At 37.6% G+C, this 24,910-nt stretch overlaps 1 long non-coding RNA gene across 1 annotated transcript in view; it reads right to left on the bottom strand.

Moving 5' to 3' along the window:
* Positions 1 to 24,910, bottom strand: part of LOC145978512 (uncharacterized) — a 130,560-nt gene that overhangs the window by 71,466 nt on the left and 34,184 nt on the right. The window contains exon 3 of the long non-coding RNA XR_014440714.1: positions 3,093 to 3,247. This is a non-coding gene — a long non-coding RNA (uncharacterized LOC145978512). The remainder of the gene's footprint in view (positions 1 to 3,092; positions 3,248 to 24,910) is intronic.

Below are 24,910 nucleotides of genomic sequence, written 5' to 3' on the forward strand. Positions count from 1 at the left end.
CGCCTGTGATCGAGAAGATATAACGACCCACTTCTTAAACACATGTATTTTCATACATAATTATAATATATAATTTTTTACAGTTTGTTGTTTTAACTATTCGCACCAGTTTTTACATTGATTTTAATTACATGTGTGCATTTTCATATTTGTATGTACCTATTATAAAAGCAAGTTTGTTAGAGGAAATACACATGACGCGGATCATGTGTATGTGTATAGCATACATTGACTGTTCAGTATTATTGTTGTTGTTACAATAAAATATGAGTATCGTAATAAATTGTATGTGTAATTGTCATACGGAACTCTTTAATGAGCAACTTAAAATTATGTAATTGATGGACTTTAGCACTTCAAAGGTCGGGTTAATTCCCAGGGGTGACCAACAATAAAAACTGTTTATAGGGTGGTAAACTTAAGTTTTACTAAATATTTCAACGTAGGACCAATAGCGTCGTAGCGCACTACCATAACCCGTCTGATTGTTGTGGCTAGAGTAGAAAACAATTTGCTAATAAAATCAGAGCAATCTGTCTTGCTAAAGTGTGTAACACAGTCCAGACACAACTGGCATGTACGTCACACACTGTCAAACGTAACTCGATCATATGGCACTCCGCATTTCAGAGTTGAGTTACAACAGCTTCCGGCCCGCATGTGAAACGTTCCTTGTTCAGTCCACAAGCGCCCACCACAGAATTACTGACACATTCTCCTTTGGCACGCGACACGTGCGGACTGTCTCCAACAGTGTAACGAATTCCAACTACCCATATGTGTGTCGTGAACTGGTCGGACCGCCATTCTTTAAGTTTGGTTCGGGCTCTGTCGATTCCTCATTCTGCTCCTCCTCGGGTATCCCTTCTCCCATGTGGCGGCTTCCTTTGTTGCTGTCAGAACGGTTGAAGTCATCCGTGGGCGAATCAAAACGAAGGCTGGAAAACAATCCTTTGAGGAAGCCACTGGTATGTCGCTCTTGTTAAGACCGTTCCGTGAATATCCTCTGGCACTGACTTCAATGGTAAATCGCCGCTCTGTCTTCAAGAAGTAAAAACATCATTGGTAGATGCGACTGACTGGCGCTCTTTGACCAAAAGAAAGTGAGTGTATTGATTTGATTTGGTGTTTTTAAGTCTACTTGATGCACAGTAAGGCTAATCGGGACTGGACCTACAGTTTAAAGTGGGATCCGAATCACTATGTGCCTCCACCGGGTATCGAACCCGGTACCGTTTGATTACACGGCGATGACGCTATAGTTGACGCGTTTACTTGGTTAACGTGTAAGATCTGAAGCGAGATGCCGCCACGAACGTGGGTGGGGATAAACAGCGGGCGAGTTGTTTTCGTCCAATCACATTCAACCTTCAGCCAATGGGCGCAGCTGTCATTCCGCTCGTCTACTCCAAGTGGAGTCCTTGAGCTAATGGGCGCAGCTGTCATTTTGCTCGTCGAGTCCACGTGGAGTCTCAACCGTGCGATGAATGTATTGTTGGAGCTGGTGGGCGCGCTCCGTCGACTAGCTACGTGACCAGCCGCTCGGTAACGTAGCAAGCGCGTCGACTATACCGCTGCGCTATCGGGGAGGCCTTGAACGAAAGTGAGTGTATGATCACACAGTAATTGGATTTAACAAATTTAGCCGATGCCGATGTATCTGTATCGGAAAGTACTTGTGGGATTTTATTTAACGATACCGGCCGATATTTTCCTGCGCTTTGATCGTTCGTAGGGTCCTCAAAAATGTTGCGCGACACTTTCGCGGAGTCTAATTATCCCGGAAGTTATGAAAAATTCGAAGTTTCCATTGAATTTGTACCAACATTATGCGAAAAAACTATTTTGTGATTGCATAACAGGTATTTTAAAATTCTGGTGTAATATTAATATTTGAATATAAGGTGAGTCAAAAGTCCCTGACCACCCCTTATAAAATGAAAGGGAGTGTAGATTGCAGCCATGGCAGTAATATGTTAGGCCTAGGGGAAAACTTCTTGGTGCATATCATGATAACGTCCGCCATCTTGGTGACCGCCAATTTGGATCAACTTTATTTCTTTAAATGGGAATGGGGGCATGTGGGGTATGATTTTGGGCTAGAATTTCACCAGGAATTCAGTGGTGAAGTCAAATGTAGTAGAATACTATTCACTAATATTAATCATTTTTTTAACGACTCTTGTTACAATGTTCCAAAGCATCGGTATAGATTTCGATGGCAATCGGTGTCACTGGCGTATGCAGGATTTCATTTCGGGGGGCTCGAAATGAAAAGGTGGATATTGCATAGTTGCGTTCTGGGGAGGGGAGGTGGAATGCAATAAAATAAAATATTTCATAATTACCATTATTAAATTTAGTTTTAAAAGTTGTTCAAAGACAAAAATGGTAATCGGGGGTCATTTTAAGGGGGTTTTCAGTTACAACTTTGTTTCTCTTCCCTAGTTTTTTACTGCTTTCATTAAAAAATATCTCAAAATTTCGGGAGGGGCTGTAGCCCCATCAGCTCCCACCTTTGCCTACACAAGTGGTAAGAGTATCGATATCAGTTCAGTCCTGCAATGTGTCATATTCATATTTGACGAATGAGTGGTGTTTATTTAGTAATGAATACTGATATCCTTTTTAAAAAATATATAGTGGCAGATAATGAGGTGAAAAGATGAAAGCAAAACACGAACATCATAGTAAGCACAATTGTGATACGTAAGATTACAGTGATGTACCTTGGGCAAAAAAAGAGGGGGTGTTAAACATCCCATGGGGATTTTTTTCACATCTCCCATTCTATTGTATAAATTGTAGTGCAGATAGTAAAGACGAACTTGTGAAAATGCTCATGGAATATTTTACCTCACTTTGGTTTGGTCAAATATTGCAAGGATTATTATTAAAACAAGGCCGTGCCTCTATAACTCCTTTTTTGAGAAGCACATCCTCACGAATTCTTCGACATCCCACTACTAGAATGGATGTGAAGGCACTGATTTGTCCAGACTATCACATTATATGCTAGTAGCTAGATAAAGAAACCATTGTCTACAGACCACAAAAATAAAGAAAACAAGGAACTCGTGAACCGTACTTACCTACCAAATGTCTCTTCTAGTTGTAACACTTCAAACAAGAAAAACGCGTGTTTCATTGTTGCGACAATAATAAGGCAGCTGTCCCGCCGACGACAGGAAGAATGGTACTGCTGTTTGCTTCATTTGGTTGACAATGCCACAGGCTAGGTCACAAACTGAAAGTGAATAAGTAAAAATGTGCTCGTCATCTACAACTCTTATCATTTTCACAAAGAATAAAATGCAAGTCATAGCCATTTGGCAACAGAATAACGTTCTTACTAACCACATTTTGAAAGCAGATGAATATTCGACACAAGAGCGTGCAGTATTATTACTGTAATTTAGGAAACTCAGATGCATTCTACAACAAAACAATTGTTTGTCAAATCGTTCATCTACTGTATCTTCTATATATATAGCCTAAATATGTATGTATGTATGTCTGTTCCGTCATAACTCTCGATCGCCTGGAGCAATTTCAACCAAGCTTGGTACACATATGACTTACAATCTGGAAATAAATACTGTGTGGGTAAGACACCCCTGGCACCACTAGGGGTGGGGGTGGGAAGGGATGACGTGTAAAAATAATAAAAAAAACGACCGATATTAGTGTGGAATCCATAGTTTTCGGGGTCGCTAAGATGAATAGTGACACTCCCAATGCCGTTCAATTTATTTATTCTTGCTCCTGGAGGTGAAACTAAAAATGTTGTTTATAATCAAGTTTTGAGTTAAATTAATATTATAGTGAATTTGTAAAAGATTTTACTTTATAATTTGTATACTGTACTTATACTTTTAAATACCTGTAAATAAAATTACTTACATTTTACACTAGCTATAGTTAGAATTCATTATTTTCCTGTCGAATAGAAGATTGGGATAAATAAATACCCGACCAACTCGGTGTAATCAGCTACTAGGTTATAAATATATGACAGACACAGTGTTTTTAAATAGGCCTCAAGTACATTTCTTTACATAAAGACAATAAAAAAGGCCCATATAACAGCAAATATATGGAAATGTATGAACAAACTCTCTGTATCGATATGCTTGGTGGTTTGTGCAAAAACTGTCCCCAAGCCAAGGACGTATTTAGGGAGTTCGCCCTTCCCCTCCGAAAGACTTACAAAGTACTAAAACAAAATAATGAAAAATCTACTTTTTAGGATTTATTGTACTATAATCGATGGTTTTTCATTTCCTAAACTTGAAAGACAAGGATTATTATATTGGGATCATACTGCTCTGAAGGACAGTATCAAAGTAGATTTATGCACACTGCTACGTACTTATGAAAATGTTATCAGGAACATCCTTTATTATTATTCAATAAAATATTGTATTTACACTAGGACAATGAGATATGCAGTACAGGATGTTAGGGTATATAGAAGTGCAGAGCTAAGCACTGAACAAAAACTACTCATCATGAAGACAGGATTTAAAGAACCAAGACGGCAGAAAACAGAAAGATATACAAAACTAAAAGTAGCCCAACTACGAATCCCAGGGAAAAGATTAGAATTTGAAAGAAGAGTGACAGAAGAATTGAGCATAAGAGAAGAAGAATTTAATGGGGAAAATACATTGGAAAAGAGATGGAATGTGTTAAGAAAGAAGAGGTGTGCGGACTTACCACAATAGGAGGACAAAAGAAAATAAAAAAATGGTGAGGCAATGCTGTTAAAGAGGAAGTTAAAAAGAAGAAAGAAGCTTGGAAAAAGTATATCAGAAATAAATCAGAAAATAACTGGAATGAATATGTACAAAAACGAAATAGTGCCAAGCAGGCAGTAAAACAAGCAACGTTGGAAGCTTGGGAAGATTTTGGAAGTGAAACTGAAGAGAACTATCAAAGAAATGTTAAACAATTCTGGCAAACAGTCAAAAACCTTAAAGGAAAATATCGAAAGAGAATAAGGAATATAGAAGATAGAGAAGGGAACATCAAAACAGAAAAAGGGGAAGTACTAAAAGTATGGAGTGAATATTATGGAGAAATGTTCGAACAGAATCAAGAAATGTAAGAGAGAGGTAATGCTGAAGAGAGAGTACAGAGTGAGCGCCAAGATAGAAATTGAATAGAATTGTTTGAAGTAGAGTTGGCAATAGAAAAGATAAAGCTTGGAAAATCAGCAGGTGCAGATGAAATATCCCCAGAGTTTATCAAATATGGAGGAAAAGAGGTTATACGGTGGATGTGGAGAATATGTAAAGGAGCATGGGAGAACAACAACATACCAACAGACTGGGAGAAAAATATAATAATACCAATTTTCAAGAAGGGTAGTACAATCAAGTGCGAGAATTACAGAGCCATATGCCTGTCCTCAGTAGCTATGAAGATCTACACAGGAATTTTGGAAATAAAAAAAATTACGAAACGAAGTGGAAAACAGACTAGAAGAAGAGCAATCCGCATTTAGAAAGAATCGTCAGACACAGGATCATATGTTTACACTGCGCAAGTCATTGAGAAGGCATTAAATAAGGAAAGAGAAATCTGTGTGGCCTTCCTGGATCTGAGAGCAGCTTTCGATACGGTACTAATAAAACAACTATGGGATGCACTGGTGAAAATTGGAATATCTCATGCACTGGTACAGAGAATACAAAGTGTATACAAAAGAGTGAAAGAAACAGTCAGATTAGCAGGTAAATGCTCAGATGAATTTAAGATAAGAATAGGAGTAAAACAGCGAGACAGCCTGAGCCCTCTTCTGTTTATTATCCTAATGAACCAGATTATCAAACAATGTAAACTAAGAACTGGGAGATACAAAGTAGGAAACCGAAAGATGAGACCAGTACAAGTACAATCATTTGTATATGCTGACGACATTGCTCTGGTGGCTAGGAATAGAGAGGAGTTACAGAAGTCGGTAATTGAATGGGCAAGTACAATAGAAGACAAAGGAATGAGCAAGAACGTAGATAAGAGTAAAGTGATGGTGGTGGCAAAAGAAAGAGAAACTGCACCCGTAAATATACAGTGGAAGGAGAAGCAGCTGGAACAAGTAAACAGATACACATACCTAGGAACAATCATACCGTCAGATGGAAGAATGGATGAAGAAGGTACAATAGGGTACAAAAGGCAAACCAAGTGTACTATCAACTCAACAACACTTTAATTGGTAAACAGGAAATAAGTGGACAAACGAAGATGATGATTTACAAGACAATCTACATTCCCACATTGCTGTATATGGAACAGAGAGCTTAACATTATTACCAAAACAGAATAGCAGATTTCATGCAGCAGAGATGAGATACCTACGAAAAGTAGTAGGAAAGACTAGAAGAGATAGGATTAGAAATACCACCATTAGAGACCAGTTACAGCAAAAACCACTATTGGAAACAATAGAGAGAAAGGCACTGCAATGGTTTGGACATGTTACAAGAATGGAGGAGGATCGCAAACCTAGACAGGTGCTGGAGGCCAGACCAGAAGGCAAGAGGGGATGAGAACGACCAAGAGTTCAACGGGAAGAGTATGTGGAAAAGATAGGAAAGAAGAAAGGGAAAACAATGCCGGAAGTCCGAAAACTAGCCTTGGACCGAAAAGTGTACAGGAAATGGTTGATTGAACTCGACGCTTAATGGCAGAAGGGGATGGAAAAGATGAAGAAGATATTCTATTAGCTATTTATCTATTTGACATTAATTTCCTTGCTTTTATACAAATTTGGCGATCTTAAAAACACTCAAATTAGATAATAAATATATGCTGTTATATTTATATTATACCATCTTTTTAAGTATTCATGTAATAATAAAAATTTAACATTGCATATATTAATTAATATTTAATAAAATTATATTAATTGTTTTAATTTAAATATTATTATTATTATTTATTATGGACACGTATCTGACAGTTTCAGATTAATAACAGAGGCGAAAACAACCACGCAGCTTTGTTATAACTTGTGTATGCACGTTCCAATTGTGTTATCGTTCCAATAAGCAGACGATTTTCCCACTACTGCATCAAGAAATATCACCGCCACAATTTGCAGCACTAGCTTAAGATTAAGTTGTTGTGTAATGATAAAGAATTGAAAAACAATTTCCAAAATAGAACAATAACTATGATTTATTTTGCCTTTTTGTAAAGAGAACAACGTTAAACACGAAATATGAGTGGGAGGTGTAACGTTCAACTTGTTTCAGACAAATCTTTAATTCAAAATTTTTGTATTGACAAAAATTATAATTGTTTTACGCGCATAAATATGCAAGATAAAGTTAGAAAGACACAAAAATACTGGAAACACTTTCAAATTGACTATAGAATCAATGTTACATATCGTCAACTCATATAACAGGCCAAACATGATCAGAACGTGTCCAGTAACTTTCTGTTCCTCGCCAGAACAATGAAAATAATCCTCAAATCACGAAACGCATTGGTTAAATTTGACCTACCGCATTCCTTCGCCCACGAAACCTTTTTCTCGCTTTAAAAAGTGGTCTTGAAGACAAGAAGGGTTGCTGAAAGTGCGGGGAAGCTTTGGGGCATTAAAAAAGACCAGAAAGAAAGAAGAGGTAAAAATTACAAGGATGGCCATTTTGTGGTTGCTGGTCATGCGAGGATAATATACCTTCCATGCTCGTAACATGATGACTTGCTGTTTCAAGGCAGGCAATAATTTAGGTTTTATACCGGTATGTTTCATAGCACCGGCACCATAACTCTTAGTTCCTCTGGACTGTGAATAAGAAGCCATCAGCTTCTGATTGGTTACCTCTCTTCCACATCTTCTTTCCTTCAAGTTCTAGTCGGTGGTTTACCAAGTATCTTCCATGACGAGGCTAACACCGACAACTGGATCCATAATACATTCTTCGTCTCCTTTCCCCACGGCCTGAGGGCATGCAGAGAGTATATTCCGAGACAATTATTTCATCATTCAATCACCCAGAAGGCGTGCCCAGTCCATGGTTTATTGAAGCATGTCTTGGGCATAGTAAAGTGTTGTATAACAGCGCTTGCATGCGGACTGGTTACATTAGGCAGGGGTATTAACGTCAGAGTTGTGGTAGTACTTCATAGATCTAAAAGGGAAGGTCGAGAGGCGTCTTGGGTGGCATTGTTGTTCCTGAGCGCTCACCTGTCGCTGACGGATACTCTCTCATTGTTTCTGTTTCCAGGACTGTTCTTGCTGAAGCAATAATTCCGAGCTGCTGGCGATCCTCTGACGCTTTTGGCATATCCTAATGGAAGCTCTGGACAGCAATTCGCACCAGAAGTGGCTAAGCATGTCTCATCCTTCCTCTGTCGTTCAAATGTGTAGCGATTAAAGCTCCAGACTTCTAAACCTGTGTTCACGTTTCGATTATTGTAATTAAAAAAAAAAGTGTCTCTTTCTATTATGAGACTGAAATAACCACAGGCAGTTTTTTTTTCAGGCGACCAAATACGATAAGCTTTCTGTACTAAACGGTGCAGCAATGAATCGGGCGATTTAAAATACTCTACAGTTAAGACAAAATAATGCATACTACATTAAGACAAAATGAACTAATTTCTTGACTGAAGAAGAAATACCGAAAGAAAATATGTCCTCACATCGTGATTTATTTGAAAATAACATTACTACGATGGCCTCCATTTCGTTCCAGACACTCCAGGATTTTGAGCCACCCCTTCCTGGATCTGATATTTGAGTTCACTGAGGGTGCGTGAGGGTTTGTTGCAAGACTTTTCCTTTCAATTACCCCCAAATAAAATAATCGCACGCGGATTCACGTGTTTCCTATGACGCAACGAACAGTTATATCCAGTGTTGCGAAATTGCCCGATTCATTGCAGCACACTGTAGAACTAGAAAGGCCAAAATTGCAGTTTTGTACCTAGGTACGTACACCTCGCGCTTCCTTTTCAATAGTTTTTAAACCTAAAAGATAATTTTTACCGTACTAACTTCTTCCTCTACTTCTTCTTTTTCCATATGCGAATCCCGCCTAGATGCTAAGAGTTTCTCTTTGTGCGTTTTCACAGACGTTAAATCAAATCAATATTGATTATTTGCAAGCTTTTGCAGTCAGTATATGAGTAATCATCACATTTACACGCAGCTCATTAAATTGTGTTAATTTATCCCCTGTGCATTGCAGCTTGCTATGAAGACGCAAGAGATGTGGAATAGGATCAAACACATCCTCGGTCTCGGCCATAATGGATGATATGTGATTAGCACCATGCTTTCGACAGCTTGACATCACCCACCACGAGAATCGAATCCGGGTTCTCTGCAGAGCAGTCACATACTACATACTGACTTTAAAATATAATGTATTCTACTATATTAACATCTCGTTGTGATTTAACGAACTTTAACAAATATTATAGAACAATCTACTTATACAAATTTCACATATTTTTTCTTCTTTAGATAGGGCATGTAAATGTATTCAGCAGTGTCTTTGAAAAATATATGTCACTGTACATAATTTTATATTGAGTCCTATTTGTATTTCCCCATGGTTCCTAATATTTCATAAATATTTCGATATGACATTAGTGGGATGTAATGACATTATTAGAACTTCCTAATATAGTGTCTGACAATATGATAAGCCCTAATTTATACAACACTTACCACAACAATGGTCTTATATTGTTATTTATATTTAACCTCAAGGAAAACACGAAGGTCAAAAGAAACCGGAGAAAGTTAGAGATGAAGATCAGTGTACAAGGGAGATGAAAGATGATTAACAGATGGTTCAGCTTGCACCACACCTTCTTTTCATAAACCACGATTTCCACAGATGTACTGCTACCTGTGATGTTTGTATCTGAAGAACCCTATAATTTTCCGATTCCAAAATCCCATTTCCTCAGATAGGGTAGGCGGGAAAACATAAATCTAAGAACGATTGGCCCTCACTTGGAAAAAAGCAAGTGTGTGCTGGTCTAATGTCTATATCTTGCTTCATTAATCTGTCACGGTAGTGACAGCCCTCGAAATTACACGATGCTGCGCCATGCTGTTTTCGAGGCAAGTTGGCAAAGTGGATGCTTGCAATTATGTGCAAATTGTGGATCTGGCCCGACAAGTTAATAGCCAAGAAGGTGCTATCGAAGTCAGTGCTAATACTAGGCGATATGTGTGGATGTGCCAATTTACCATTGGTTTTTCACTGCTGCCAACAGTCTGCGGCCCCTTCGTTCTTATTTCTGGCTCGCAATTACGTTACAAGATTTCAATTGGGTTATAAACACCCCTCCGAAACACAGAGAAACGATGGCGATTAACTTGCATAACTGGGCCATCAAAGGTTCGTGGTATTAACTCAGTAATTATTGCCGATCCCGTAGCGGAGTGGTTAGCACACCGCGCTACGACGCCAGGGACCCCGGGTTCGAATCCTGGCCTGGGAATAGATGTTTGAGTGTGTCCATTCATCAATTTCATACAGGGTGCGAAATCACTGCAGATTGTTGGGGGAAGGATCAGATAGACACACACACACACCACTCTATCTATATAGTATCTATATATATAATGTCATTAAATATGTCAATTATTAAATAATCGAATTACATTATAAAATATACAATATATTATATCAACCGTCCTTTCATTTACAAATTGAAAATTTGAATATACTACTAATGCCATGAATGTGAATAATGATTTGCGTGACTACGGGGGGAGGGACAATTATTATGAGACATTAAGAAGGTAATAGTTTCCTACATAAAATTCATATCTAAATGCTATTACGTTTTTTAAAAAATATATTTATATACTTTGCAGTAGCTGGATTAAGGCGATGAGAAATGGAGAAGAAATAACAAATCAGGCTAATTTCTGTATTCTGGGGATTGCTGGGTTCAGTTCTTCGAGATGAGGCTTTTGTTGACCGTTCTGTGTGTATGTTCTCGATATTATTCCAGTAAAGTATATTAGACTCCAAAACTAATTGTTTGTTTGTTGTTAGAACAAAAACTCTTCCCCCCCGGAAAAGTTTGGTGGGAGGGGGAAATTTCAGGACAAGATCGTTGGTGGGGGGAATTCCCCCTGTCCCCCCCCCCTGGGATTTCGCATCCTGATTTTATCATATCATCACTCATCCCCATCTTCGCAAATTAGCCAAAAGAGACACAAGAATCGATCGACAGATTTCAATGTTTTACGTTATGTAAAAGTGGTTGGAGCGTTAGGAAAGCACAAATAACGGAGATATTTTATCCCAAAGAATGGCCCACGTTAAGTTAAAACGTGCAATTTCGGAGTACTTTAGCTGCTTTTTGTTAGTAAAAACTGTTTGTATGCACACTCAAATAGCGAAAGAACACGCGGAAAATATCTATCAGTACCAAACCTAATAATCCTAACCTAACTACGTAAAATTATAGCTGCTGTTGTGGAAAGTCGTTTTGGCTGCTATATTCACTTGCGCGAAGCCTTCGGGCTGTTCTGCTTCACAGTAAAGTAACATGCTAATGTAACAGACATATTTTACTTCACAATAACACATTTACGAGAGCTAAAATCAACTGAAAACGTTCATAAACAACAAATTCATCATAAACCATGCTCTTTCTCTAGGGGTTACAACAGAGGGTCAAGGGTACGCAAGTAATTATTATTTTCGTCAAAGCATGAAAAAGCACTGGATAATATACGACAGTTTATTAACAATCATAATTACTTGAATTTTCACAGCAATGAAACTGCCACCGAAAATACTACAATAATTTTCATAATATTCTAGATCCATTTTACATTTACCTTAATAATGGCATTATTCTAACACAACAAATGGCTCTCTCTGCGGTTAATTCATTCATTGGGTTCAATTGATAATTAATTCAATTAACTCAGAAATTATGTCTTGTGTATAGATCCCTCCTTTTGGCTGATATTACGATCATTCGGATGGAACTCAACACGGTGTGTAATTACTAGTACTACTTCTACAAAACAAACTAAAAATAGAGCTAAACAACTAACTACTAAACGTAAATCAAACCATCACCCTAACGTGAAGTCAAATCCTATCCCCTGTTGAACCCGTCCGTCACGTTGGGTGTCCATTTAAACAGGTAGCAAGGTGTAGGGCAGCCGGAAGTGAAGCGAGAGTGATTCCGGATTACACTCCGACCTATGCGGGTGGGTGACGGAAGAACACAACTGCGCCATCTATGGGCATTTATAGGAACTAAACCTTTTGATAACAGCGAGAGAGGTCGAAATTCTTCACAGGGCTATAGTGTGGGCGCTTCTCTTCATCAATTTCATCCAATCACCTTCAACCCTCATCACCCAAAAGTGGTAGAATATCGACGCTATATATATATATGGAGCGATTTTACAATACCGGGAATTTCTCCATTTTGTTTGAAATTCGGCATACTCACTAAATTAGGGCTAATAATCACGAATCTAAAGTTAAAATTTGGCGCTCACGTGTCAAACTTGCAAAATAAGAGGGTCAGCCATCGCAACCGACAATGCACAATTGCTCATTATTTATCGCAAGTTTTTCCGTTTCGAATACTTAAAGAACGAAATATATATATATATTCCTGATATTACTACGACCCTAAAATTTAACTATGTTTCCTAACCTAACCTAGCCTAACCTAACCACGTGCCAATGGTTCGTGGGGCTAGCCATAATTCAGGAATTTCTATACGTGAGCGCCAAATTTTAAGTGCAGATTCGTGATTAGGAGACCCAAATTAGTAAGTATCCGAAATTTCAAACAAATTGGAGAAATTCCCTGTATTGTTAAATTATACCATATATATAGTACAATGTCACATCTACGCCTCACCCAGGAATCGAACGTAGGTTTCCTGACTAAGTCAGTACGTCATCATGACGTCATGGAAACATTTATTCTATTACTCATTCTCTGCGAGTTTGCGCGATGTTTATCCCAACATCGTATTTACCTTACGGTAAGTCCGCTTGCACCACGCAGCGCAATCCACACATAAACAACCGGCAAAGGCTGAATTGGCTTGTTTTCAACTCAATTTAGCAGCAAGGCATCAACCAAGTCCGGAGCTGATCTCACGATATGCGAGCACCGCCTACCTGAAGCGCAGCTGGCAACAGTTCCTCCAAACCAGAGGGAAACATATAGTATGACAAGCGGCCAAGAGCAAATGAATCACTCTGATTTACAGCCGTTCCCTTCCCCATCCTCTCACACTCCAAGTTAAAAATGTGCCACGCATTGGTCCACACATGCGTAAATACCACAAACCCCCAAATCCCTTGGGGGGGCCCTGACTTCAAAACATTGTTTCCACAAGCGTTCTTTTGTGGGCCTGCCGCCACCGCACGCACGGGTATCAAAATAACAAAGCCCGGAACCTGTAGGTAGCAATTAAAACGTTTAATGTCCGCCTTGATCGATGCCACTTCACGAAAAAAGAATTCAATGTTTATACGAAATTTCCTTCCGATCTGATTGGTTTGTTCTCCCTTTGGGAATTCCATTAACGCTGGTGCCATCTCGAGCCTATCAGAAACGGACATCAAAAGATTATCTGGAATGTTTAAGAGGTTCTCTGAGAATAGAAGGCGCGAATGAAAACAAACCAAGCCTCATCCTGGCACGGCAAGTGGTGGTTTAAATCTCTATACCGCGGGAAGTTGTATTTTCTGTTTCTGATCGTATTGCTCCAAAGTTCCGTGAGGATACTGAGAAGAAAAAGTGAAGGAATAGAGAAGTGGGGTAAGAAAGAAGGAGAAAACAGAGAAATAGGCAAAAGGAAAAAGAATGAGGAGAAAAGGAGAGAGCAAGAAACAAAGAGAGCTCGAAACATAACAAGAAAGAATAGGCAGAGAGGAACAGAATAAGAAAGAGGATAGGAAGTAGGAAAACGACAGGGTAGTGTAGGAAGAAAGAAAGAGGGATCGAAGAAGGAAAGGTAATAGTGGACTAGAGAAAAAGAAAAAGAACAGAAAGAATGAGAGAAAGGGAAGAAATAATAAAGAGAGAGGGAGGAGAAACAAAGTAAGAAAGAAAGATAGAAGAAGATAGAGACAAAGAATGAAGGAGATGGGAACAGAAAGAAGGGAAACGACAGAGTACTAGCGGAACAGAGAAATACATATAGAAAAGCAGAGGAAGGGACAAGGAAAACGGGAGATAAAAATAACCAACGTACCCACATTACTGACCAGTTATAGAAACCATGCTTTGGGCAACTTCTGACAAATATACTCAAAGGTTTATTCGAGGCAAGGAATGCCCAATACTGTAATTGTATTTCAGCGACGGGGACTATTTCCAGAAAATAGACTCATAAATGTCACCTTTGAAGCGTAGTCAAGCGGCAGATAAAGTTAAACACGCTTTCGCATTCTGACATTAATTATACAAAGCTTGTATCTTAGCTTGCATCTATATGACAAATGCTTCTTTAATATCCAGCTTGGTCCCTAGAGACATAGTTTTATATCTTTGTAAACGAATCTTGAGACGTAGAGAGAGAAAGCAGGCTCCGGACGAATAATATGATGCCGTTTCATAAACGGATGGGGCCATAAAACAAACCACAAGTGGTAAAGAAACACAGGATGAAGGCTTTCATGAAGGTTTCTTCCTCTTCCTTTGAAATGCCATACCTCAAGTCATGTGATATGTCTAGCTGAGTAAGTTCTGAAAAGCAAGTTGGGATATCGAAGAAGCAAAGCTGTTCATTTTTTGTAGTTTGGGTGAGATTGTGTATAGACAGCGTGTGGTTGGAAAAGAAAATAGTCTGGCGTAGTTCAATTTGTTCTTAAATAAGCTAATCGGGACTGGAGTTACCGTTTAAAGCAGGGTGCGAAATCATTTAAAACTGGTGGGGGGGAGAAAGATCTTAATCTACAAACCCCCCTCCCCCACAAACATATATATAAATTATACGATATACATCCTATTTATAATGTTATTAAAAGTAAAAATACATTACTAAATTAAATTACTAAAATAGTAATTAAAATAGTATTATTATTATTACACACAAAGAAATTAATTTGTTACTTTTATATTGTATATCAAATATTATAATGTAACAAACTATGTCCTTTAGTAACTGGTTAAAGATGTTAATAAAGTATGAAATAGTTGAAGTGGTTTTATCATGTGTAAGTTTTTATTTAGTTTTTGCTTTATGTTAATATAAATCAATTAGATTTCATAGTTATTATTTTCTTGCATTCTTGTTTTACTTTTATTGTGCGTATTGGTGTAGATTTGTTAACGATCTGTTGAGAGAGATAAAGCATTGAACACTCACAACTGCACTAATTTGTGTATGTTTTCGATATTATTCTTAGTACAGTATATTTGAAATTAAAAGTAATTGCTTATCTTTTGTTCGTTGTAACAAAACCCCCCCGGAAATTTTTGGATTTTTGAGGCCAAGATTGTTTGTGGGAGGGGGAATCTCCCCCGTCCCCCCCAGGATTTCGAACCCTGGTCTAAAGTGAGATCCATTGGGAATCGTATCCGGGGTAGCATGATTCCAAGGAGACAGCGTTAGCCACTATTTTATCGGGGAGGTCTTTGGAAACGAATAAATTGAAAAGTTGACTTTTGAATTTTGATTTCTACTCCAACAGCTAAAATTTAATTACGTCAGCACTTACTTTAAATACTGAGTAGGGATGGCCACAGAATCTCTTCTTCTTGAGGCGCTACAACTTCATGTATTGAAAGTTTTGGCCTTCTCAACATCTCTCCATTTTTTCCTATCATGGATGCTCTTCGTCCAATTCTTTACTTTCATGTATTTCAGATCTTGAATTATTTCATCTTCCCACCGTTTCTTTGGCCTGCCTATGGCTCGTGTCCCAAGTGGTTTCCATTTATATATTTCTCTTACTAATCTTTCATCAGACATTCTATTTACGTGCCCAAACCATCTTAGTCTTTGTGATTTTATGAAATTTATGATATTTTCATTCCTGATTAACTTGTTGAGTTCTTCGTTGGTTTGTATTCTCCAATTTCCATCAGGTTCTTTCAGAGGGCCATAAATTCTTCTTAAGATTTTCCTTTCAAATATTGAGAGTTTCTGTTTACAGGAGTCTTTGAGGGTCCAAGTTTCGCATGCATATGTGGTTATGGGTCTTATTATGCTATAATAAAGTCTCAGTTTCGCAGATTTAGATATTAGTTTGCTCTTAAATAGGGCTAAGTTGGCAAAATATGCTTTATTACCTAGAATAATTATCTCTCTAATTTCTTCTTCAATTGTGTTGTCGCCATTTACAACTGATCCAAGATATTTGAAAGATCTCACTTCTTCTATTCTCTCGTCGTTTATAATTAGGTCTTGTAATCTGCTTTTACCTTTTACACATCTGAGATATTTAGTTTTCTGCATATTAGTTACGAGCCACAATTTCATAGCTTCACTTTTTAGTTCTTCAAATGTTTCTACTAATGTCTTTTTCGTCCTTACTGTTATAAGAATGTCATCGGCATATGCAATACATTGTTTTAATCGTGTTGATATGTTTCCTGTCAATTTCAACTGTTTCAATACAGAGTCTATCACTATACTAAACAGAGTTGCAGATAAGGGATCACCTTGCTTGACTCCACCTTCTACTTCGAATTCTTCACTCAGTTCCCTGTTAATTTTGACTCTTCCTTTATTGTTGGTTAAGGTTAACATAATTAGTCTGATTAGTTTAGATGGTACTTCATATGATTTCAAGACATCTATTACTTTGTTCCTGTGCACTGAGTCAAATGCATGGGTAAAATCTATAAACAAGTTGTAGAGTCCAATATTAAATTCATAGCTTTTTTCAAAAATCTGTCTTACTATGAATATATTATCTATAGTTGATCTGTTGGCTCAGAATCCCATTTGATATTGTCAAGTTTGTATTCAGTGCATTCCAATAGCCTTTTATTTAGTATTATAGCAAGTATTTTATATGCAATGTTTAGGAGTGTAATTGGCCTGTAATTATCACAATTTAATCTGTCTCCCTTTTTGAAAATTGGGCACACTATACCTTCATTCCATTGAGTTGGTAACTTTTCATCATTCCATACACTTAATATCAGCTTGTGTAACTTCTGTTTCAATGTTCTCCCTCCATTTTTAATTAATTCTGGAGGGATGTTGTCTGATCCTGCAGCTTTATTTGTTTTTAAATTTTGTATCATGTGGGTTATTTCGTTCCACGATGGAGGATGTAGTTCATGTTGATTATTGTCATTCTGTTCTATTGGTGCCTGCATACTTGTTGTTACATTATTATTAAGAATCTTTTTAAAGTATTCCTTCCATCTATTTAGGACTAGTGCTTTTTCTGAGATGATGTTACCTTCTGTATCTTTACACATCATTGGCGATACTGTTTGCTGTTGCTTAAAGGATTGTATCTCTTTGAAAAATTTTCTTGTCTCATTTTTCTTATAATTAATTTCAATTTGCCTTATTTTATCATTCAACCATTTCTTCTTCTTCTCTCTACACATTTTATTAGCTTCTTTCCTTTTTATATTATATATTTCTTGGCTGGCCCTGGTCTTTATTTGCATTGCTCTCCTTCTTGCTTTGTTCTTTTCTTGAATAATCCTTCTGCAATCTTCATCCCACCATTCATTTTTGGGGGTATTTCTTTCTTTTTGTATAACTTCTTTAGCTGCCTTATTTATCGCAGTTTGTATGTTACCCCAATCTTCGTTAACACCTTTGCTTCCCTGGAGATTTTTCATTTTTTCATGTAATACTGTTCGATATTTCTTCATTTTTTTCGGGTTTTGTAGGTTTGATTTATCCCATTTACTTTTTGGCGAAGATTTTATCTTATACATTGCTGGAATAGTTTGTTTTAGTATTACTCGCACCAATATGTGGTCAGAGTCAATATTTGGACCTCTTAAAGATCTTACATCATTTATCAAATCCTTTTTGCTGCTGTTAATCAAGACATGGTCTATCTGATTAATAGTACTTTGGTCAGGTGAATCTGACCACAGAATCTGGATTTGAAATTATCCGATATCCGTTTCGGATGCAATGGATAATTCGGATATCCGGATAATGTAGATATGATGAAGGATTTGTAGAAAATCCGTGCAGTTAAATACGAACATGACGAATCAAAGAATATTTGGATAGCCCTAAAACGGGCAAACGATAAAACTGTCCGGATAATGAACACATCGGATATTCGGGCATATCAAATAATCCGAATATCCGGATGTAGGAAATCCGGATAATTCGAATATCCGGATGTAGGAAATCCGGATAATCCGAATATCCGGATGTAGGAAATTCGGATAATTCGAAAATCCGGATGTAGGAAATCCGGATAATTCTAATATCCGGGTGTAGGAAATTCGGATAATTCGAATATCCGGATGTAGAAAATTCGGATAATTCAGTAGTAGTATTTACGGGGGGGACAGGACCCGAAAGTATGAACCCCCTCTCAAGCAGATTTGCTATACTTAAAACTAGGTTAACATGAGCATATGAGCTTGTTGCTCAAGTGTGGAATCTTGTCTAATTCAAGATTTTTGTGAAAATGCCCTCATGGATTCCATGAGAAAGTATGACCCCCTCAGATTGATGAGGCTACACTTATAAAAGGCACTTTTGTGAGATTGTTGTCCATAAATTTGTTAAAAATATGCCACTCTTTTGGCCATACTTAAAACTTGGCCAAGACACACATATACACACACATACACACATATTTATTTCTGGTTTAAGTTCAATTGGATACCAGCTTCAATTTGTTTATCTAATATTAAAACAATGTAATTCTTCTAGAATTGCTCCGTGACTCTCTCATTTCTTACATCATAAACATATGATTTTTCACCTATGAGAATGACGCTACAAATGGTGTCGTCGGGTAATGCCTCGTGGAATTCACAGATAATTTTAATGTTTGTCCTGTCATTCACCACAACTTGTTTTCTTTTTGAAGTGTTGATTACAAACATGGGTCTCCGTGCTTTGAATTCATCTGGCGTGTAATACATGTCAGTATTGCCTGTAGTGACCCTCTTGAAAGCCGAAAAAGCCTCATATAATTTGAGAAAATCATCCTTGGACATGTCTAAATTGTAATTTTCTCTAGGAAAGACCTCATTTCTGCCATTTTTAAGATATATGTTCTTGATGTTGCAGTTATCAAATCTACTCGAATTTTTTTCCTGATTGTTGTGTCTTCCAGTCTGAAACAGTACCACTACAAAATCAGGCATGTCATATTGTATACTGGAGAATGAATTTGTAGCATCAAACTCATAATAAGAACCAGTGGCGGGCTTCTGTACGCATTGATATGTGTAAAATTGCAGAGGAATCTGTGGATTTTTTACTATATCTGCTTTGTATTTAAGAGCATAACTGGCTTCATATTCAACAACCGGGATTCTTAGCTCCATAGTCTGAATAATGCATTTGCCTTCATCAGGTAGGGTATTGGGCAGAGCTTCTCCTGTAGGGTTTAATGTGCTGTACCTCATCAAAGCATTATTATCATTTGCAGCTCTTCTAAATGTAATTCTTAACCCACCCTTCCACATAATATCTTTGTAATCCGAGAAGAATCCTGGTAACAGGCGCATGGGGAACAGCACTGTATGGTTCTTGGTTAATATTTTATCACCAGCTTCAAATCCCCCTATTTTGTAGTATGAAGCTTCGGTTTTGGATAATTTTAGTGTGGCCAAAGCTGTGGAGGTAATGCCGGGATAATCTATTCTGTTTATAACAACACCATGCTTTCTGATCTCAATTTCAGAGAACAGATGCGGCACAAAATTATCAACCAATCTTATATTTGAATTTGCCGGATAATCTGTTCCATCGAGCTTTACAACATCAAATTTGATGTATAGATCTGCTCTGTGGGGGTGTATAAAGCCATCCCCTACATCAAGATCAACCTCAATCTCTGTGTTGGGTTGATTTAAATTTGCAAATGTCCTCCTGTTTGGAGGGAATGATTGTAGCTCATAACTCTCAATATTTTCCATTGTATGTATTTTTATTTAAATGTTAATCTCTATGATTGCAGTTGTTGTGGCTCCAGCAAAATCAACTAATTCTTCTTTTTCATTAGTGACCATCAATTCAATATAATCTATTCTATTATGGCACACAGGAAAATATAACGTTGGGGATGGATTGTAGATGATGGGCTCCATAAATTCGGAATTAGGTTTGAATGTTGCAATGATGCCAGTTTGTTTGTGAGTGCCTATGCCATTTGATTTGGTGATCATACCCTCAGCCACATTACAGTGAATATTCAGTGTCTCTATGGCTAAGAATTTGGGTATATTCATAGCAGTGTGTTTGATGCCTGCTTCGAGTTTTGTGTTGTTCTCAAAGCCTAACAGCTCTCCTATAGTACCCAGATCCACTGTTTCTGTAGCAGACACAATCTCTACTCTGTGAGTGACAGAATTTTGAGTTAACACTACACCTCTGGGTAATTGAGCATTTAGAGTGGATAGATTATATTGCCCTGGAGTGATGACAATTTTTTGATCCCCTATTGCAATTGTGTTGTTGTGGTGCGTAATATTAGGGATCAAGTACATGCCGTAAAATGCTCTGAGAGCTATTGTTTTGGGATACACAATGTCATCATGTAATTTGAGTTTCAATATTGAATTTTGGCTGGTGAGATGGAATACCCCCATGATGTTTCAGATACCACAAGGCTTTTTGAAAATTTTCAATTGATGGTTTATTTATTTGAGACATATATCTAAGAACAGATAAACACAAATGTCCGCAATTAACATCTTTGAAATTCTGAACACGGGCATTATTGTAATAAAGATTAGCTGATTTTAGATATTTTACTAAATTTTCAGGAGGAATACCTCCAAATGAATCAAACACAAATGCCTCATTGTTTAAATATTTAAGATAACAGATCCAGTGAGTGCCCTGATTTTTGTACTCATCCAAATTAACAATGCCACACTCTTTGTTGAGTGGTTGTTCTGGTAAAGAATCAGACATGTACACACCTCTAAAATTTTTGATGCCCAGTGGCTTGATTAAAGCTTCAATATCTTGGTTTGTAAGCGGCTCTTGTTTTTTTTAAACTTATTCATGGCTCTCTTAACACCTTTGCCTTTTTTCTCCATGGCCAGGTTATGGCGCCTCTGCTCATCTAATTCTGCCCTATTTTTCTTGGCATCTATTACTGTTTTTGCTATGGCAGCTGATCCCCCAGCCAAGCTCCCAACAGCCCCGAGAGCAGCTAAGATGGCCGGGATAGTAAATATGAAACCCCCCACATGTGATTTTTTTCTTGATTGCTGTAATTTTTTTAATTGGGGGGTACTAAGCAACAATTTCATACCATGTCCCTTTGCAATACAAGAATTTTTTTTCTTGCGCTGCTTTTTGGTCAAAAGACTGTCAATAGTTTTAAGAGATTTGAGACCTGCATAAGGTATTTGATACATAACACCCTTGGCCTTCATTCTAGGTTTATTATATACATATTCACAGCCCCCACCCCAGTTTTTGTTTGGTGCTCATAGCTATGGTGGTTCCCAATGCTGCTATTCTCTCACTCAAAGAAGCATCTTTGCTTACAAATCTACCAAATGCAGCCTCTTCTAATTTCTTGTCTGCAACATGTCTCTTGTCAAGATCAGAATGTGTGTTGTATGCTATGTCATGGTCTCTACAAGCAGCATCTAGGGGATTTACACCAGGATCACCTCTGTTTAATCTATGATCCAATTTTGTGCCTGGACCACAATACTGATAGCCTGGAATATGTAGTTCAAATGGCAGCTTGTTTATAATGTCATTAACCAACCCCCGACCCTCAGAAACATTCCAAAATTTAGGTGGTAGAGTATTAATAATTTTTATGAGATATCCAATCCCCTTAGGGTCATTCACTATAAAATTAGACAATTTTGTGCTTATCATGTCCATAATTCCAACCTTTTCATTGTAAAAATTGTGGTTGCCAGCATTTTCCTCCCCAGCTATCACCAATAACCTATCTACAAGTTTCCTGACATCATCAACCCACACAAATTCTTTGGGCAGGGTGTTGTATTGTTTGATTCCACTACCTGTCTTGATCTGTGACCATATGGGCTTGATTAAATTATTGTATTTTGCCCCACTGCTAGACTTGACTCTTTTTTGTGTGGGATCATTGTTCTGGTATAGAGCATCTGATTTTATTAATATTTCTTTGTAATGCTCATAATCTTGATCTGTATAGCTGCCAGGCCTTTTCCTAGTCATCAGTTCCCACAATCCAGGTGTTCCGGGGTACTTAACAAAAGCACCTTTTTCTCCGAGACGAGATTCTGAATAAACAATTATATCATCCCCCATAAATGTTACTCTGAAATTGCCAATTCTATGAATGATGCTCCCATCAAGCTCTGTGTCAGCATATAAGCCAAAGACCTCATCTTTGTTGTCTTTAGGTGTAGTTAAATATTTTTGAGCAAGAAGACCCAATTCAATAGGATCCTGTGTAGCTTCAATTCTTCTAGGAGCAATAGGACTAGGTGTATGAATACTGGAAAGTGGGGTGATTGGATAATCTAATATGTTCCTTGCAGCTACAGGTACAAGCTCCGTGATCAAATCTTGATTCTGCTCTGTAACAGTTTTGATATTCTTACCTAAATTATTAATAGCATCAATTACAGGCTGTTCTGTTTGCTTGTGTTTTTCATAAATTCCTCGGTTCTCTGATTTCCATCCCTTAAATCTTTTTACAAGATAATCTCTTAACTTAAGATCGTCAATGACTGGTCGTTTCATGGTTATTTATATATGTTTCAACGTCTAGAAAATCGTTGATTTTATTTCTGTATTTGCCGCTATTGGGTGTTCTTGTCATATCAATAGTGACAAACCCATAACTGTCCTGGTTCCAGCACCTGCTGCAAAACTTGGAAAAATCATTGTAGCTCAAGTCCCCACCTACATATTCATCATGTATGTGTTTGAGGTTGGTATGATCTTGATGAAACACACATATAAAATTGCTGTTGTCTCGGATCAGCTGCTTCGGTATTTTTGAAAAAGTCTGTGCCAGGTAGAAGCAATCAATGTTTTTGTGTCGGCCCTGTGTAAAGAAATTTCTAACCTTGTTTTGATTATCCAGTATAACATCATCAAACACAACAACAGAATTATCGAGACATTCATGAAGTGGCTTAACATCTGGTTCAAAAGTGGCTATATCCAATCCATCATATAGCTTCATCAGCTGCTGATATTTTAATTGTTCCAAGCTCTTAGAGAAGACATACAAGTGCCTGTTTTTCCAGTCTAGCCAGTTGGGTGCCAATAAAAAATTATCAACCATGAGTGTAGTTTTACCACAAGCAGATGGCCCAACAATAAGACACCTAATATTATCAGGCAGCAATTTTCCATTTCTCTTATTCTGTTGTTCAGGTTCTGGCAGCCTCTTTATAACATCCCAGGTGCTCATATTATCACTTTGTCTGCATCGATCCAGCTGTTTTCCGGATGACCCAGCCATTTGACAAATAACTTGTTGCCTTTTCTGCGGATTATTTTTTCTATGAGATATGTGTCAGGCTGTTTAGTTTTGCTGAGTTCTTGTTCATAGAATCTGCCTTTGAGAATTTCTCCTCGGTGATCTTTTATTATATATGTGTTAAGAGTTCCGGGTTTAACTTGAACCACTGTAAATAATTCGGTGCTCCAGTTTCTTGTAAAGCCTCTTTTGAATAAGTGCTTATATTTGCTGATTCTTACTTGATCACCCACCCTGTATTTGGCCTTTCTTGTTGTTGGCTGGTATCTAGGATAATAAACAGTCCTGATCAATTTTTGCTCATCAGATGAAGTTACTTCAGAGGGTTTCATGTTGATTGTGGAATGAACCGAGTTGTTATATTTATGTAGAAGTTCTGGAAGAATATTAATCCATTTATAATTACCTTGGAGTGTAAATTGTTTATACATAAGATTTTTTAAGGTTCTGTTGAATCTCTCTACAATTGAGGCCTTGAGATCACTGTAACTCGAGTAATGTTTTATTGCCTGGCTTTTAATAAATTGTTGAAACACTGAATTATAAAATTCTTTGCCATTATCTGTTTGCAAATAGCGCGGTGATCTTCCACTCTGATTGATGATTGTCCCGATGGCTTCTGTAACACATTTTCCAGTCTTGGATTTGAGTGGCACAGCCCAGGCAAATTTTGAAAATGTGTCTATTACAGTAAGTAGATACTTGTAGCCCTTGTTGATTTTGTCTAAGTTTTTCAGCTGTCCACTTGACAACTCAATCAAGTCGCTCTGCCATAAATCATCTATGCCCTTTGTGACTACTGGGAGTCTCTTAAAATGATGTCTGGCTTGTCTGTGTAATTCATCAACGATAATTTGTCTAGACATGGTATGAAAACAAGAATATTGCAACTATGGGGTATTCAGCAGCTGATACTACAGGATTTTCTAAATATAATTTGTCCCCTATTTGTATTTTAAATTCCAGAGAGCCATCATCTTCAGCATAAGATGTTTCTAATGTATTGGGATCTGTAAAATCCTCTAACTCTACACTGGTGATCTTTGGTTTGTTGTCAGCATTTGTTATTGATAAGGTAGGGTAGTGGTGTGCCTGTGGCTGATGCCAATATTTGATCTTGATTGGTCTCAATGTACCCCCAACAAAAAACTGGTAATAAAATTGTGCAGGGGACAGCATATATATTTTGCCACCTGGTGTAAATGGAGAATCATATTCTTTGTTGGGGATGCTGTACAATTCAAGAATTACTGTATGTTTTGGATTCTCGATTATGCCTGTTATTTCCTTTTCTGCTGTGA

This window comes from Lepisma saccharinum, chromosome 25 (genome assembly GCF_977018435.1).
Source record: "Lepisma saccharinum chromosome 25, izLepSacc3.1, whole genome shotgun sequence".
In the NCBI taxonomy this organism is placed as follows: domain Eukaryota; kingdom Metazoa; phylum Arthropoda; class Insecta; order Zygentoma; family Lepismatidae; genus Lepisma; species Lepisma saccharinum.